General features: G+C 40.1%; 1 protein-coding gene across 5 annotated transcripts in view; it reads right to left on the reverse strand.

The window, feature by feature from the left end:
• The window catches only part of Rlf (rearranged L-myc fusion sequence), a 69,239-nt gene that overhangs the window by 44,708 nt on the left and 6,445 nt on the right, over positions 1–18,086 (reverse strand). The window lies entirely within an intron of this gene.

Genomic DNA, 18,086 nt, shown 5'->3' on the forward strand with positions numbered 1-18,086 from the left:
TACATCCTACCCATAATAGAGTAAGTTTCTCCTCCTCTTTGTAGACACTTATTAAAACATACTCCTAGATGTATGCAAAGTTAAGAAACAGGTTGGTTTTGGGTGTATAAACAATCAGGCAATTGTCTAGGAGTTGAGCTTTTAGAAAGGATCTCCTATTTACCACTTTGTGCTTATACATGAATGGACTATATAATTAAAATCAGATATATCAGAAGGGACAACTCAGGTCTGTCAACTAAAGTAGAGAACTCAAATGACCCTTAACAATTAGTCCCTCTTTCCCACCTTATAAGCAAAGCCCCAGGAAATAACTACTCTCTCACTCATGTGGCTACTGTCACTCTCGAAGACAGGCAAATCCTGAGCAATACTATCTTGCTTTGAATGAACTGTTCTTGTTCAACTCTTAGAACATACGTGAGCCTTTATTTCCTTGAAAAGACACCAAGAACATAACGTAAAGCTGGGTGTGGTGGTACACACCTTTAATGCCAGCCTTGGAGGCAGAGACAGGAAGATCTTGCCGAGTACGAGTAAATTCCAGGACAGCCAAGGCTATACCAAGACCTTGCCTCAAAAACAAAAACAGGCCCGGCGTGGTGGCGCACGCCTTTAATCCCAGCACTCGGGAGGCAGAGGCAGGAGGATTTCTGAGTTCGAGGCCAGCCTGGTCTACAAAGTGAGCTCCAGGACATCCAGAGCTATAAAGAGAAACCCTGTCTCAAAAAAACAAAAACAGAAACAAAACCAAACAACCATAAAAGCCTGATGTAACTTTTTTGTGTCTTAGCTCCACATAAACAGATACCATTTCCCCTCTAGAGAACACATTCTAACTGGTCAGTGAAGCTCCTAATTAGGCTTTTACTCCTACAGTTAAGTCTTACTTTCAGAAGGCAGCTTGATTATGAGTAAATTCTATAAAGATTTTTAACTACTGTCGTAGAATTACAAATAGGGCTAGTAAGATGGCTAACAGTTGATGACACTGGCTACCAAACCAGATGACCTGAAACCTACAAAGGTGAAGATGTCCTTTATTTCCACATGAGTGTCAGGCACACATATATGTACCCCCCCCCCCCATTAAAAAACTACAAAGAAATATGGTAACAATGCAGGATTCCAAACTTTTTACACATTTGGTTTCATATTAAGATCCCTTTCTGAGCTGGATGTGCTGCACACCTGCACTGCCAGGGCTTGGAAGTTTTAGTTTAAAAGTGATTTTTGACTACACAGTCAGGTCAGCTTGGGTTACAGGACAGCCTACCTCAAAACACAAGAACAATAAAAGATCTTTACAATTAGTTAAAAAACAACCTCTCCTCCTTTTAATGACATGTGAAATACCAACCTGCTACATATATAAAAATGATCTCAATACACTGAATGATGTGATGCGTACACATTTGAATTCTCAACTGAGTGTCCTGTATTTTCAGAAAAGCAACGTATCATTTTAATCAAATCATCCTCCCCAATGTCCTCCAAAGACAGGGTTTCATGTAGCCCAAGATGACCTTGAATTTGAGTGCTGAGATTACAAGTGTGCCCACCATGCCCAGTTGCTGCTGTGCTTGAGTTCAAGCAAGTCAGACAGGCACTCTACCAACTGAGCTCCAGGCCACAGTCCATGTTATTCACTTTCAAAGATTCAAGACTTGGGATTTGTTCATTGTCTGTATTTTTTTTTTTTAATTTTATATTTTGTTTCACTTTACTTGGTATTGTTAGATACAGGTATGCATGTATATGTGGCCTTGGTTGGCTTCAAATTCATAGAGATCCATCTGCCTCTGCAGGCCTGTGTCACTATGTGTGGCATTTTACATTATCTTTAGTTATGTGCACTTGGGCATGCACATGAGTGCAGGTGGCTGAGGTGGCCAGAAGACGACACTGGATCCCCATGAGTCATCCAATGTGGATGGTGCAAACCAACTCAAGGTCTCTGTAAAAGTAGTTATTTGCTATTAACTGCTAAGCCATTTCCCCAGCTTCTTGACTTGTAGTTTTATACTCCTAATTCTTTACTTCCCCCACGTTAGTTTAAACTAAATAATGGAGTCTCCTTAACATAGCCACTAGGATCATGCTTAGCATTTCAAGAACCACTGAAACAATCTTCAATGTTTTTATGTATTCAGTAATTTCATTTCATTTCATTCATTCATTCATTCATTCATTCATTCATTCGCTGCTGGAGACTGAACCAAGGGCTTTGTACTTGGTAAGTAAATTCTCTACCACTAAGCTAAACTCCCAAAGTTTTATCTGTTCTTAATGCAAGGTTAGGTTGAATGAATTATACTCATTCAAATAACATAAATTATTCATGTAAACCAAATCCCATCAGAAGCATTTTAGAAAAAGTTTCCTTGGTTTGTTTTTTTGTTTTGTTTTGTTTTGTTTTGTTTTAGAAGACACCAATGAAGCTGGCAAGGGAGTGAAAAATGATAAATAGTACCCTTTCAAGTTCAGTGGCATTCTATAGAGATCAAATTGATGAAATTTCTTCTTTGTTTTAGGAAACAAATTTATTCCACAAACAAGTAAAATCAGATAGGCATGTTTGAAAGACTACTATACCTAACTATTTAGGCACCATGCTTAACTATTTAAAAACTTTTACAAGCTTGTTCTTATTCAAGTTCCAGGCAGATTACTATCAGAATACTGCCTCAAGTATATAGTCCTTGCTATATTATCTCAAATCCTTGTATTTTCTTCTGGATGGTGTATTTTAGTCTCAAAGTCCAACATGTACAAAACCAAGTATCTTCACCAGAAAATATATGCCTTTGCCTTTTATTTCCACCTCTTTTCAGAAGTCAAGACTAAAATAATTTTGAAACTAGCATCAAGTTTGTTGATTCTAGTTCAGAAAACAACTCAGTCTCCCACCATCTTGGCAGCCAGTGACTTATTCCCAGTCCCTAGTACTCTTATCTGAATTGTTACAACGGTTCCCTTTGGCGGTTCTGAAGGCTCTCTAGTTCTCAAGTTTGCTATAACTGCAACATATCTGTACATTAAAGAATCAATGTGTAGGGCAAAAGGACCACAAACAGCTAGACTAAAATATGCTAACACAGCTAGACTGCAGTAGTAATGGGATTGTGGGCTATTTTTCTGTCATCTTCATATTTTATTTTGTGAAACTATCAGGAGAGAATAACTTCAAGATGGTCACATTTTATGTAAGGGATGCATTCCAAAATAGTAGTTATATTTATTGGGCATATAGTATTGAATAGGTTCTTTCCTAAGGGCTTTCACTCTATTATAGTCATGAATCACATGGTTTTGGTCAGCAAGGGCTAATGATAGATTTAAAGAGATGGCTCAGTCAGATCTCTGACGGGTTGAAGACTAGCTATAATCTCATAATTAAATGTAAGTTATTTAACATTAAAGATGATGTTCTAGATTCGAAAGGATGGTTTTCAGATGGTATTACAAGTTAAAAATCAAACAAAATTTAAGTACAGAATTGTAAACTCTTTAAGTTAAGATAGATAATAGAATACTTTAAATTGACAAAGATAATGTACTAGACATTGTAAGTGTATGCTGTACCTTATAATTTACATAATTGTCAAAATTATGTTCAATGTATATCTGAGAGAAAAAAAAGCCATTTTAACTGGACAAAAGGGGGAAATGTAGTGGAGTTGGCCTACTGCTGCTTGTATTCTAATGTCAATTTGGGTCCCCCAAAATTGGGGACCTGTACATGTCTGCATGTAAGACATGAAAGGACCCTGATCTCAGTTGGTTCTGATTGGTTAATAAAAATGCCAGCAGCCAATGGCTGGGCAGGGCAGACAGAGGCAGGACTTCCAGGAGGAGGAGAAGGAGATCTGCCAGGCTGGGAGAATGTGGAGGAAAGGAGATTCCCCATGCCTGAGAGGAGTGCAGGACAAAGGATAGCTGCCACGTGAAGGAGCCACAAGAGCGCAGTCCAGTGGGGTCCAAGGCAGCCAAGATACAATACAGAATGTAGTAAGTAGTAACTTGGAATTATCAGCAGGAGGTAGTGAAGTTTAGACAGTGGCCCAATGTGTGTGTGTGTGTGTGTCTTTCATTCTGGAAGATAAAGCATTGAGGTGAGTAGGGAACCTGCCACAGGAACATATTAATTAATTATTTAATTTACAAGAGCCCACTAAGAGCATACATACTGCTCTTGTTTGTTTTGAGTCAGAGTCTCTTTGTTATGTAGCCCTGACTGTCAGGGAACATGTTCTGTCCAGGCAGGCCTCAAACTCACAGAGATCCATCCACCTGGCTTTGTTTCCTGAAGGCTGGGATTAAAGAGTGCACCACCCACCACCACACCAGGCTCTTATTGAGGACTCAAATTCATAATCCCAGCACCTGCTCCCTGCAGCTGACCTTGAGCAGTTAAAACCCCAGCACCCCTTTCCTGCCTCTCATGCATCAGCACTCTTATTTACATACCCATGCAGAGACCTACAAATTTACATAATTAAAACTAATCAAAATAGACAATGTTTAAAAAAAGAGTAAAAAGGGTTGGAGAGGTTGCTTTTCTAGATTAAGAGCACTGGCTGCTCTTCTGGAGGGCCCAGGTTCACGTCTCAGTACATATAAGTCATCTGAAACTCCAGTTCCAAGGGATCTGATGCCATCCATCTTCTGACCTGTACAGGTACCAACCACAGATTACATGCAAGCAAAACATTTTTACATACAGATAAATACAATTTTTAAGTTAAATCAATAAAACAAAGGTGCAAACAAAAACAAGGGTAGAGACTATAAATTATTTGGAGGATCCTAAAAGCCAGAACCCCAGAACAAAAATGACCTGTGCTGGGATTAGGAAGAAAGAAAAGAGTATATCCTTAATGGTTATCTTTACAAAAAAAATTTTTTTTTAAATTTTGAACCAGGCACGGAGGAATGTGAGTTTAATCTCAGCACTCGGGGAGGCAGAGACAGGTTGAGCTTTGACTTCAAGACCAGCCTGATGTACATACATAGTGTGTTCCACGATAGCCAGAGCTACATAGAAACCCTGTCTCAAAAATCCTGAGTGCGTGCTTAGACGTATGTATGTGTATTGTGTACATGCTCAGTCAGAAAAGGGATTCAGAGTCCCTGGAACTGGAGTTACATGTGGTTTCGAGTCACGGTGTGGGTGCTGGGAAATAAACCAAGGTCCTGTGCAAGAGCAGCAAGAACTCTTAACCAATGAGCCATCTCTCCAGGCCTCTACAGCATATTTTGAAAAAGTATTAGTCTTCCATTTTTTATTATAAAATTAATGTCTTGTGGCTTTCAAAGTATGCCATAATTTATTCTGACACTCCAGAACTCAGATCATAAATTAAGACAGTATTTTGTTGGACAGTGCTGATCTGAATAAAATTGGATTCTAGTTAAAAAAAGAAAAGCGCAGAAAATGTTCTATTGTCTATTATTTTTACTATACCTTTCCATGTTTGGTTTTATTTAGAAACATAGATGCCTAATGATGTGTTGCAAGTTGCCAACAGTATCTAGTATAGTAACTTGATGCACAAAATTCAGAGCCTAGCAGCAATAAGGTAGATACAATATATAGCTGAGATGTACAGTAGGCTCTTATGGCACCTAAGTTTAAGTATATCCAAGCATGCTAGGCCCACAGGCTACTCTCTCTCTCTGTGTGTGTGTGTGTGTGTGTGTGTGTGTGTGTGTGTATGAGGGGGGAGGAGGAGGAGGAGAGGGAGAGGAAGATTGGAGTAGAACCTAGAGCTTCAAGCATGTTAGGCCTTGCCTAGCAGCTGCCTGCTTACAATGAGGAAGTGGCTAGGTGAAACCGCAGCTCTTTCACCTTGTGTTGTTACTTGTAACCAACTCACACTTTCCACATTAGCTACAGCCAAAAAAAAAAAAAAAAAAAAAAGTGTCTCTAGCCAGTGTCAGGCTTCCCATTTAGGCACGAATGACTTTGAATTTCTGATCCACTTTCTAAAGACTGGGACTATAGAACTGTTTTATGAGCTACTGGGTAGGGGTCCAAACTCAGAGCTTCATATACAGTAGGTAAGCACTGTACAAACTGAGCCACATCCAACCCTTCAGCTGATTTAAAAGAGACACAGAGAGACTTCCTTGTCATTTCCATCCTCCGCTGATCTATATCCCCGACCTTTACTTCATTTTTTAAATAAGAAAGCAGAAGCTGGGTGTGGTAGTGCAAACCTTTGATCCCAGCACTCAGTAGGCAGAGGCAGGTGGATCTCTGTGAATTCGAGTCTAGCCTGGTCTACAAAGTAAGTCCAGGACAGCAAGAGATGGTTACACTGAGAAACCCCCTTGAAGAGCCAAAGGGGGGGGGGGGGACGGACAGATTTTACGCTTTAATCTGAACTAGTCACCTGCCTCCAATACCCATGTTTTATCACTATTCTGTATGTCTACTCAGAACTCACAAACCTACTATCGCTTTAATAAATATGCTTATTTCCAAACTCTGCCTTTACTTCCGACTCCACTACCTTTAGTGTCTGCAGCCTCTGCAGTGTGGTCATCATTTGGCCTACTTCCTCAGAGTTTACCACATCCACCTCCCATTCGAAAGTCACTGCTTCTGGGAAGTTTTCTGGCAATAGTGCTAAGTGACACCCACTACTTTGCAATCCTGTGGTCATGTCAGGGAAGTGGCTCAGTTTAGGTAGAACTGTCTCGCCTGCTCACTGTTCTGGGTTTGATCCTAGTACCAAAAGATGGCCATGGTTTGCAGACCTGTCATCCCAACCCTTGAGAGTCAGTGACAGATGAGAAGTTCAGTGTCATCCTCATCCAGCTACAGAAGAACCTGCACCCCCAAAGCAACAGCAACAGCAACAACGACCCAACTAAAACAACTACAAGTGTCAGTTGTTCATTACAAATGAACATCGTAGGGTAACTGGATTTTTTTTTAAAGATAAGTGTGTGCATTATTTTAAAATCTGCACATAACACAAGAAATCTTATTCTGATTTTAATTTCTCAACAAATGAAATACATAAAATTCTAAATCTAGCTAAGAGGTGGAGAGTTTAATCCCAGCGCTTGGTAGGTTGAAGCAGGCAGATCATTTGAGTTCAAGGCTGGTCTGGTCTACAGAGCAAGTCCCAGGATAGCCAGGGCCTCACAGAGAAATCCTATTTTGAAAATAAAGTTCTAAATCTGAGCAATGTGATTATATTGTAAAGGGCAAGCTTCCGCGGGAGTCAGCAATTGAATCTCATCCCTGAAACAGGGGTTAACATTTTAAAATGCAAAAGTAAGGAGATGGGAGGACTCCAAAGATGATGAGAACTAAGATTTAAACATCAGTTAGCAATGAGGACCGAGGGGGTTGACATTAATGAGTGAGAAGAAAACAGCTGGCTGCTTGAACTGAGGAAGTACCTAGAGGCAATCTGGGACCTGGGCTGCTTCTGTACTAACACAGCCGCTACACATTACTTCCAGCTGCTCTGAGCTCAGAAATCTGGCCTACTCACAGTCCATCGCTCTACATTTCTTCGTCCACCCTGATTACATTTCACTGGGTCCAGTCCACCATCCCATCTCCACAGACTATTTTAGATACTGATCCTGTCATAGGTCATAAATATACTTTCTAGCTTCATTTCATTTTTAATTTTAAAATGCTTCTTGCTTTTGCCATAACAGTAGTGTATCTTTAAATATGTGCTATTTTCCATTATGCATAAAAACACCACCCAGAAACAGATCACTGTTAACAGGCAAGTTTGAGAATTTCCTTAATGTGTAAAGTGAAACATTTTATTTTATGGTGATGTTATGTCTCTACATTTACTGAAGAGCTTTCTTTGACTTCATTTTACTTTTGCTGTGTGACCCCCTCAGTCCAGTATGTTGGGCAAGTCCTCTTCCACGGAGTTATATCCCCAGCCACACTGTAGATTCATGCACATCATAGTTTCTAACTTTTGAGGCAGAGTCTTACCGTGTAATCAAGGCTGACCCTAAAGCTCACAATGTAGCCCAGGTCAGCCTCGAATTCACAATTCTCCTGCTTCAGTCTCCTAAATGCTGGAATTATAGGTGTCTACTACCACATCCTGCCCTGATCTCTTTGCGGTGGAAAATAAAGATAGGTTCCCCTATGTGTAAAATATTACTTACATTCATGACACTCTTATTGACTTGTTCTTTGACAGTTTCATACATTACATACCAGGTACTCTTCACCTTGACTCCTATCTCCTACCACTGTCAGGACTTCTCTCCCCACATTTATATCTTCTTGTTTCATTTAGTGACCACAGGTTTGGAACTATCTGCTTTAGTGGCCCCATGACTACTTTCTTAGAATGGACTATAAATACAATTTCTGGCTCCATAACCTCTAAGGCTTTACATGATACTGGATTCTGCTCCAGAAAAGAAAGGAAGAAAGAAAGAAAATCAATCCTAATTTACAATCCTATTATTAGTATAAGACAGTGACATACTGAAGAGCTATCACATTAGACACGTTAGACAGCATATGAAGTTGGGGGAACTTAACCTGTGTTAAAAATTCTACAAGGTCAAATGCCAAAACTTTGTGACTATGAAAGGTAAAATGCTGCAGAACAGAGCCAAATTGCCTTGGGTTATTTCTTGTCCCTTTAAAAGGTATTCATTGCCCTCCCCAATGTCTGTCTGACCTACATCCCTGTGACTATCAAAGACTTTAAAATGCATTCTTGGCAAACCACTAGCTTCCAGCACAAGAACTAAGAAGTCAAACAGCATAATACCTGTAACAATTCACCCCACCCCACCCCTACTTTGTTGGAACCTGTGGTCCTCAGCAACACATTTGATAATTGTCTTTCTTTGTTCTAAAACTAATAAAAATCTCACATAACCAACCACGTCTACTACAATGGAACTCCGTATTGGGAGTGGGCTGAATCCATGTTCCTAGACCACTGTCACTCCAGAACAAATTATCTTATTCCCTTAGAGGTAAGAGGTGTGATTTTTGCATGGATAAAGTATCAGCTTGACGGAGAAATGCAGAATCTTGCTTATTCAGTTTACAATCCTTTCATTTTATTTGTTATGTGTTTTTGAGGCAGATTTTGGTGTAGCCTGGGCTGGCCTCAGTTCCCTGAATTCCTGATCTTACTACCTCTGCCTCTGAAGTGATGAGATTATAGGCTTGTGCCACCAAACCAGCTAACAACCTTTTCACCACCCTGTGCCTGAATTGTTTTTTACATTTTCAATTGTGAGTAATCACTAAAAGACAGAGACCAATGGAATCCAACAGATAACCTATAAATAAAATCCTTATATACACGGTGTAGTAATTTTCAAAAACTATAACAAGACCATTCAGTAAGAAAAAGACAAATTTTTCATTAACCAATCCTAAGAAACAAGATATGTACATGTAAAAGGATGAAGCTGAGGGCAGCTGATGTAGCTCAGAGCCATCAGTTGTTGATAAACCTTGGAGACCTGAGTTCAAGCCTTAGGATTCATATGGTAGAAGGAGAGAAGAGGCTCCCACAAGTTGTTGTGCCTTCACACACATGTAATGCTGTGGCACTCATATCCTCATGTACACACACTCATACATTAAAAAAAAAATGGGTGAGAAAAAAAAAAGCAAGGCTTGATGGCACACCTCTTTAATCCCAGCACCTGGTTTATGTAGTAAATTCTAGAACAGGAAAGAAAAAGAAAGAAAGAAAGAAAGAAAGAAAGAAAGAAAGAAAGAAAGAAAGAAAGAAAGAAAGAAAGGTACATATTAGAGGGGTCAAATTCATAGAAAGAGGAAAGGAAAGAATAAAATAGGGAATTAAGTGTTTAATGAGCAGTTTCATTTGGGAAAGATGAAAAAGTTCTGTTATACCAAAGTGTAAATGAATGTACTGCTGTAATTAACTGGATGCAGGTGGGAAGATGCAACTTCTAGAGGAAGGTAAAACAGAAAAGATAGCTTGAGCTCAAGAACTGGGGGCCAGAGCTGGAGAGATGGCTCTGTGGTTAAGAGCACTTGCTCTTCCAGAGGTATCAGGCACACATACATACATGGTGCACATACATGCCTGCAGGCAAATCTTCATATACATAAAAAAACCAAACCAAACCAAACCAAACCAAAACAGCCACATCTTTTTAAGAGTTTGATAAGGGGCTGGTGAGACGGACGGCTCAGCGGTTAAGAGCACTTCTGGCTATTGTAGAGGCCTGGGTTCAGTTCCCCAAACTCACAAGCATCTGTAACTCCAGTTCTAATAATGCTTTTTTCTGACCCCTGAAGCCACCAAACACATAGTACACACACATACATTCAGCAGACAAAACACTCATACACATAAAAAAAAAAAAAAAAAAACCTAAAAGAAAAGGTTAAATAATTGAAAATCAACTATGAGCCTCAAGATCTTAGAGGAACTTGAATGTGCAACAGGAAGGCTCTAGAGAGGGAGACACATACAAGTAACTAACTGTCCCGTTTTCCTTTAGCGAGTTAGTATTACTAAAGAGACTCATCTACAATATTTGCTAATTGCTGACATGTGTTTTTCTTTTTCTTTTCTTTTTTAGACTGGGCCTCTCATACCTCCCACTGGCTTCAGCAATCAATGATCTTCCTTCCACCTTCCAAGTGTTGGGATTACAGACTTGTGCCAGCCACCCAGCCAGGTTAATGGATTCTGGGAACAGAACTCAAGGCTTCCTGCATGATCAGCAAGTACTCAGCCAATTAAGTTACAATCCTAGCAACAAAAGTGGATATTTTTAAATTTGAGATTTACCACATATGATAAAAGCATAATAACCCTAGCTGTAAGAGAGAAAGACATGCTTTTTGGCTGTCTGAAAGCTGAGCTGTACCCCATCTTAACCAGTGAGCCATCTCTCCAGCCAAGACAGCCCTCTAGGATTCTTTTGGTTTGTCTGGTAGTGATGAGGATTGAACCCTGGGCCTCTATCAAGCAATTAAAAGTTGACTGAATACTCATTTTGTGCTAAATACTGTATAACCTTTTCAAAATTGGAGTGAAATATGTGGCCTAACAATCATCTGTACAAAGCTCATGCCTATAGCTCTATAGCTCTATAGTGGCAAGTATATCCACATTACTTTGCTAGTCACTAATACCCACAGAACTGGGAATATTGAACATTTATTTAAAAAAAATCAAATAAAACAAAACCCCTCCAGGCTGGGCATAGTGATGCACATTTTTAATCCCATCTCTCAAGAGGCAGAGGCACATCTCTGTGCAACAGAAACCAGACTGATCTACACAGAGAAATCCTGTCTAGAAAAACAAAAACAAAACCCTCCGTAGTCTCCATATTCCTTGGCAAGTGCTGGTTTTCCTGCTTCTATGTGCAATATCACTTCCATAACAGACTGTTTGAGAAGAGCAAAATGAAAGTGTTACTGGCGGCAAAGCAGACAGACAGGAGACAGAACCCAGACATGCAGCCCTAAACACCACTGACTCTCACGGCACAACCCAGAGAGGGATGTTTCAACAAAGTGTTTAATCAGAAACTCAATTCTTACAAAAGTAATGTCCACTTATGCCTCACATTAAATATAAAAATTAATTCAAATGGATCATATACCTGAATTTAAAAACCTTGAACTGTAAAATCTCTGGAGGGGAATCACAGAAAGTTAATTTATGTTCTTAAGGAGAGAGAACTTTTTTAGACAGATGATTAAAATACAACTCAAAGGAAAAGTGGAAAAATTGAAGTTAAACAAAATTAAGACTCTATGTTCTTTGAATTAACTGTTAAAGAAGCAAAAGGAGAAGAAAATCTTTGCAAGCACAACTAACAAAGAGACTAGAAACACACAGACTTACTTGTCTCAAATCTCAATAGTATGAAAAAAAAAAAAAAACTCCTAATCTTCTAAAATGGCAAACAACTGAGCCCTGGACCAGATACAGATTGCAAAAATAAGCCCCAAAAGAAAAATATGAAACGTGACTCAAAGGGGAAATGCAAATGTGGAGCTTCAGTGAGCTACCACTAGAGTAGGGATAGCTGAAGTAACCATGCCAGTATCTATCAGGAATAAAAGGCGGCCTTTTGAATAGAGACCAATCTATTGATTGCAAAAGGTAGAATTTATTATATCCATTACAAGCATAACACATACACATTTATGGGAAGCTAGGGACATGATTTGTAGAGAGCTTGCCTAACATCGAACAAACAAAAACCTTTTTGAGCCAAGCATAACAGTATATATGTTTATCATAACCTTAAAATGTGGAGACAGAAGAGAGTAACAAGTTCTAGGACAGCCTGAGCTACACAGCAGAATCCTGCTTAAACATCTTTTTTCTTTGAAAGAAATTTAACATGCTGGGTACTTATCTTTTATCCAAAGCAATAGTAATAAGGGCAATGATCTCTGTTTCCAATTGCTCTGCCCCACCACCCATATCAGCAGCTATCTCTAGACAACAATACAGATCTGTAGAATGATTGAAGGTCAACAGGAATTGGAATGAAATTAGTGCAAACTCCTAGTCAGAGGTATATATGTGTGCTCTCTAGCTCACAATGACTAGCCCTTTCCAAGCATGACATTTTCTCCACACTGCTAGCTGGTTATGGGGAAATGTGCTCTAAATTAACATTTGCATTTACAAGTCCTTTAAAGTAGACATCAAGATTTCACTTCAAAGAAAAGCCAAATTAAAAGAGTAAGCACAACTCATGTAAACAAGCAATCTTAGTTAAATTAGTAGTGAGGCTTCCATTGGGATAGGCATTTACTCTAGAGGGATAAATGATAACTCATCAGGGGCACAAATATAATATTAACACTTACTGTTAAATAACATCTTTAAAAATCTCATCCCTGGGGGCTGGGGATGCAGGTGAACTGGCAGAGAGGGCTTGCTTGTCTAGCCTGCACAGACGTGGTAGCTGACTGCTATAATATTGCTATCAAGAATGTGGAAAGCCTAAAGTAAAGGCCTTCTGGAAAAGTCATACGGACATCTACTATAGAAGCTTACTGAAATGTATATGTATATATTTCATATACATAGAGTTCAAATGGCACCAACTTAAAAGCCCTACTAGATACCACAGGTTAGCAAATAAAAAAACGGATACCAGGGATTAGTTACCTCTTTTGGAGTTGTTGACAAACGGGGCCCTATAGAACCTCAAACATTTCAGGCTACCACCATTGCTCTTGCATACCCTTCAGAATTTGACAGTAAGACTCTACTCAGAGAAATCAAGCTGTTACTCAACTGGACACTTCACCCTGCTGGTTTGCTTTCATAGTGCTGGAAGATGCTAGATGTCGACTGCCAGTGAAGAACAGTTATCACTCACCCAGCTGTGAACTCAAGAGCTGCAATAATGCTTACTGGGGAAATAGTGGTACACATTTTATAGGAGTAACTAAACACACTCGAATTGGACTTAAGGACCAACTCACAAGATGAAACGCACACCTGGCACTGTTATTGGGATCAAGAACCCGTGGTTAGATATGTCATAGGCCCTAGGAGAGACCTATTACTATTAAACTGATAAATAGACACAGTTAAACTACTAACTCATTGCTATATCCATCTCCCAACCCTCTTATGAGAAGCTTCTTGAAGTAAATAGTGACCAACACAGGAATCCCATAAGTGGTCAACATTCAGAGAGTAAGAGATTTGGGCGTGCTAAGCCCTAAAAGAGGCACCTATATTACATCTCTCCCTGCAAAAGACTCAGGGATCATTGAAGAAAGGGAAACAGAAAGATTGAGGGGACAGGAGCCAAAGGTGGTGGATGATAGAAGGGAAAAATCAGAAAAACAAGGGCAGCTGCACATGTGAGGACATACATAAAGACCTAGACAAGCTCAAATCAGACAAAATTTCAGCATGGAGGAGGGAAGGAGGCACCAAGCACTGTCCCTAATTGACGGGCTAGTGGCAACTGATAGCTATTGGAAGAGAATCCTGGAAGTAGGGTGCGACACTTGGTAGAAAGATCATGCCTACCCAAGAGTATCTAGGCAGCACAACTGGACTGTATGGGGGGGGGGGGGGGGAAAGGCACAAAGCTGGGTGTGATGGTTTGTATATTCTTGGACCAGGGAGTGGCACCATCTGGAGGTGTGGCCTGGTTGGAGTAGGTGTGCCACTGTGGGTGTGGGCTTAAGACTCTCACCCCAGTTGCCTGGAAGTCAAGTCTTCCACTAGCAGCCTTTGGATGAAGATGTAGAACTCTCAGCTCTGCCTGCGCCATGCCTGCCTGGATACTGCCATGCTCCCACCTTGATGATAATGGACTGAACCTCTGAACTTGTAAGCCAGCCCCAATTAAATGTTGTTTTTATAAGACTTGCCTTGGTCATGGTGTCTGTTCACAGCAGTAAAACCCTGACTTAAGACACTGGGTGTGTGAGATTTGGGAGGAATTTTGGGGTGATGAATATGATCAAAACATTACATGAATAAGGTATTTTAAAAGAATATTTAAATATACAATTTACATAGAAATACTACTTCAGTTTGAATTTACAAGATGAGAACATGTTTTTAACATAGAAACTATTAAGTTTCACAGCACCAAATTGGCAAGGATATTTATGGAATAAGGATTCACAAGCATGACTGGTGGACAAATATGTTCAACTTATTGGTAGACTAATATCTACCTACATTTAAAAAGTAATTTATTTATTGTTTTATGTATATAGGTGTTTTGCCTCCAAATATATCTGTGCACTCTGTGTGTGTGTGTGTGTGTGCGTGCGCACACGCGCGCCCATGAGGATCAGAAGAGGGCATCACATCCCTTGGAGCTACAGATGGTGAGATTCATCATGTACTGGGAACTGAACTCAGATTCTCTGGAAGAGCCAACAGTCAGTGCTTTTTAACCACTGTGACATCTCTCCAGCTCCCATTAACATTCTTTTTAATCTAGGAATTCATGTTGCAGAAATAAATAATCATATTTAATAGGGTTCTCCGAAATACTGATAGAAACCACTAAAAAACAACATAGACTATTAAATTATAGTGCTATCAAATGTGGCAAGCCCAGCACTCAGGAGGTAGAAACAGGAGGATCATAATGCTAAGGCCAGCACCAGCTACTTGAAGAGTTCCAGGCCAATGTGTCTTTTTTTTTTTTAAGATTTATTTATTATTATATGTAAGTACACTGTAGCTGTCTTCAGACACACCAGAAGAGGGAGTCAGATCTTGTTACGGATGGTTGTGAGCCACCATGTGGTTGCTGGGATTTGAACTCTGGACCTTCGGAAGAGCAGTCGGGTACTCTTACCCACTGAGCCATCTCACCAGCCCAAGGCCAATGTGTCTTACATCGAGACTCTCCTCAAACAAAAACAAACAAGATGATGGCTTGTGAAATGGTTCTGTGAATGGGGACACCTATCACTAAGTCTGATAACCTGATAAACCAGCAACTATCATATTTACTGCATTCCCATAAAGTGCTAGGAACTACTCTGAAGTCAACACCTTCTGGACACTTCCATTCTAGCTGAGGAGTCAGGTCAGACAGGCAGTGACCCGAAGATAACAAGGAAGTGCTATTTGAGATAAGATAGCCAGGGCTGAAGGTGCTGGCTTACACCTGTGCATCTCGCACTGGGACAGTTTAGGATTTAAGTTGGAAGTTATCCTGAGCTACATAGTGAGACCTGCCCCATCAAAACCAAAGATAGGTAAGGAAGGTCTTTGGAAGTTAAGGAAGGTCTCTGGAAGAGGTGACAGACATTTGGTCTGAATGAAACAAAGCACCTAAGTTTTGGCAGTCTTCACAGTCTTACTGTTAGTGGTGCTTCCTATTTACTTGTAATTAACAATGACCACATAGTGGGATGCATGGAATGAAACGACAGTAGTGGTCTCAGAGAACAGCAGAAGAACCAATGGTCCCACAGCAGACACTGCAAGCAAAGTTTCACTGCTCCAAGGGTCACTTCATACAATGCTTGGATTACACAGGCCACTAAGCTTGCTTCTGCTTAGAGAACAACTTACCATGTAATTTCTATCCAGATATCTCCCAAGAGAAAGCAGCAGCAGAAGAAAAGCTAATGTGTTTGAAATTACTTGTTTGCAGGCCAAGCAAAAGCACCTGCCACATAAGCCTGACAACCTGAGTTCAATTCCCAGAGCTCACTGTGAGAGGAGAGCTAACTCTGAAAGCATCCTGACCTCCACACACAAGAGCACACTTATACTCAGATATGTACACATCATACAAAATGAAAACATGGACAATAATCAAGTTTTCAAGTATGTCTGTGTGCTGAGGATAGAACCAGGACCCTATGGCATGCTAGACAACTTTTGTTCTACTTACATATTCAGCCTGACTTTTTAATTAATTGATTGATTAATTAATTAATATTTTCAATATATTGAAAATATTAAGCTCAGGGCTGGAGAGATGGCTCAGTGGTTAAGAGCACTGGCTGCTCATCCAGAAGAGACCCAGGTTCAATCCCCAGCACCCACATGCAAGCTCACAGGTAACCCCAGTTGCAGGGATCCAACACAGTGACACAGACACACATAAAGGTGAGACACCAATATGCATAAAATAAAATGCACAGTAAATTTAAAAAAAATGAAGAAAACATAAAGCTCAAGAATCTCCATGGTTACCATGCTCTTTCCCATCTCAGCATCTCTGCACTGCTGTCCTATTCACTTGCTAACTCAACTCTTCTACTTTTTTGTTTTAAAACAAAATCTCGATTGGTCCATTTTACCAATGAAGACTAGAGAGCCAGATGCTGGAGTGAAAGAGAGGCACAGAAAGCACCCAGCTGACCTTCCTCTTCAGACAACATCCCACCAGGAATCCCCTCTCTCACACAGTGTCAAATAATCTCCTTCAAACTCAATGTCCCTCCCCTCTGCTTCCTGGGCATCTCTGTAACTGTCCTCCTGACTCCCTCTTACTCTCTATGTTTTTTTCTTAAGACTCCTATGTTTTCTTCCTGTCAACTGGTTGCTTGCTCTGCCTCTTGACCTTATCTTGACTTTATTTAATCCTGTTTACAATATTCAAGCAAAAAGCCCTTGGATTAAAGGTGTGTGCTAAGGCTGAGCCACACCACAACTAAAACATTTTTTCCCCAGTGAATAACAATCTCAGAGTTCAGTGTGATCAAATATCCTGCAACATTACACAATGCTAAAATGCTTTTCATATTATCTGCCTAGCCTTACTAACACCATAATGTGTACAGTGAAATAGGTACATGATATAAAACACATGCTAAAGCTGATAATGTCCCTCAGAACGTGGTAAGACTCCTACCTCGTTCTTTTAAAGTTCTTGCCTCTTCCAAATACCACACAGTTCCTACACTACAGCACTACAGCTCATTCAACTAATTACTTGAGGTGGGTGGCAGATTCAGGAGAAGACAGCCTAACAGTTTGCTGCCGGGTGTGGTGGCCCTCGCTTTTAATCCCAGCACTTGGGAGGCAGAGGCAGGCGGATTTCTGAGTTCCAGGACTATGTATGTATGTCTGTACATGTGTGTGTATATATATATATCGTATCTAACACCATCTTCTGGCCTCAGACATTCACATGCATTCAAGAACATGAACACACACTAGAACAAATCTTTTAAAAATATCATTTATATGTCAACATTGTACTACCTATTAAATATAAAGCACAGAAAGAAAGCTGGGTGCAGTGATTCATGCCAATAATCCTAAAACACTGGAGGGTGAAGCAAGGGGACTACTGGTGAAGCTGTGGTGGAACACTCAGCAGGCAAAGATAAGTGTGGCTAGCCTGGCCTACACAGTGAGAGTGTTGGGTGGGGATGGGGAGGATAACAGATACACTCTACAGGGAATTTTAAAATCTCAACCATAGATAAATGCAATCAGAAAGCTAGAATTTTGTGAAAATAAGGCTACAAATAGGAGGAAGCCAACTAAAACACAGACAGCAAGAAAAAGAACAGATGACACTACATACAAAGTGTCAAACAAAAACAAGAGGAAGGGGTCAGTGGTAAACACTTGCTAAGCACTGAGGACACA

The sequence above is a fragment of the Mus musculus genome, chromosome 4 (genome assembly GCF_000001635.26).
Source record: "Mus musculus strain C57BL/6J chromosome 4, GRCm38.p6 C57BL/6J".
NCBI lineage: Eukaryota > Metazoa > Chordata > Mammalia > Rodentia > Muridae > Mus > Mus musculus.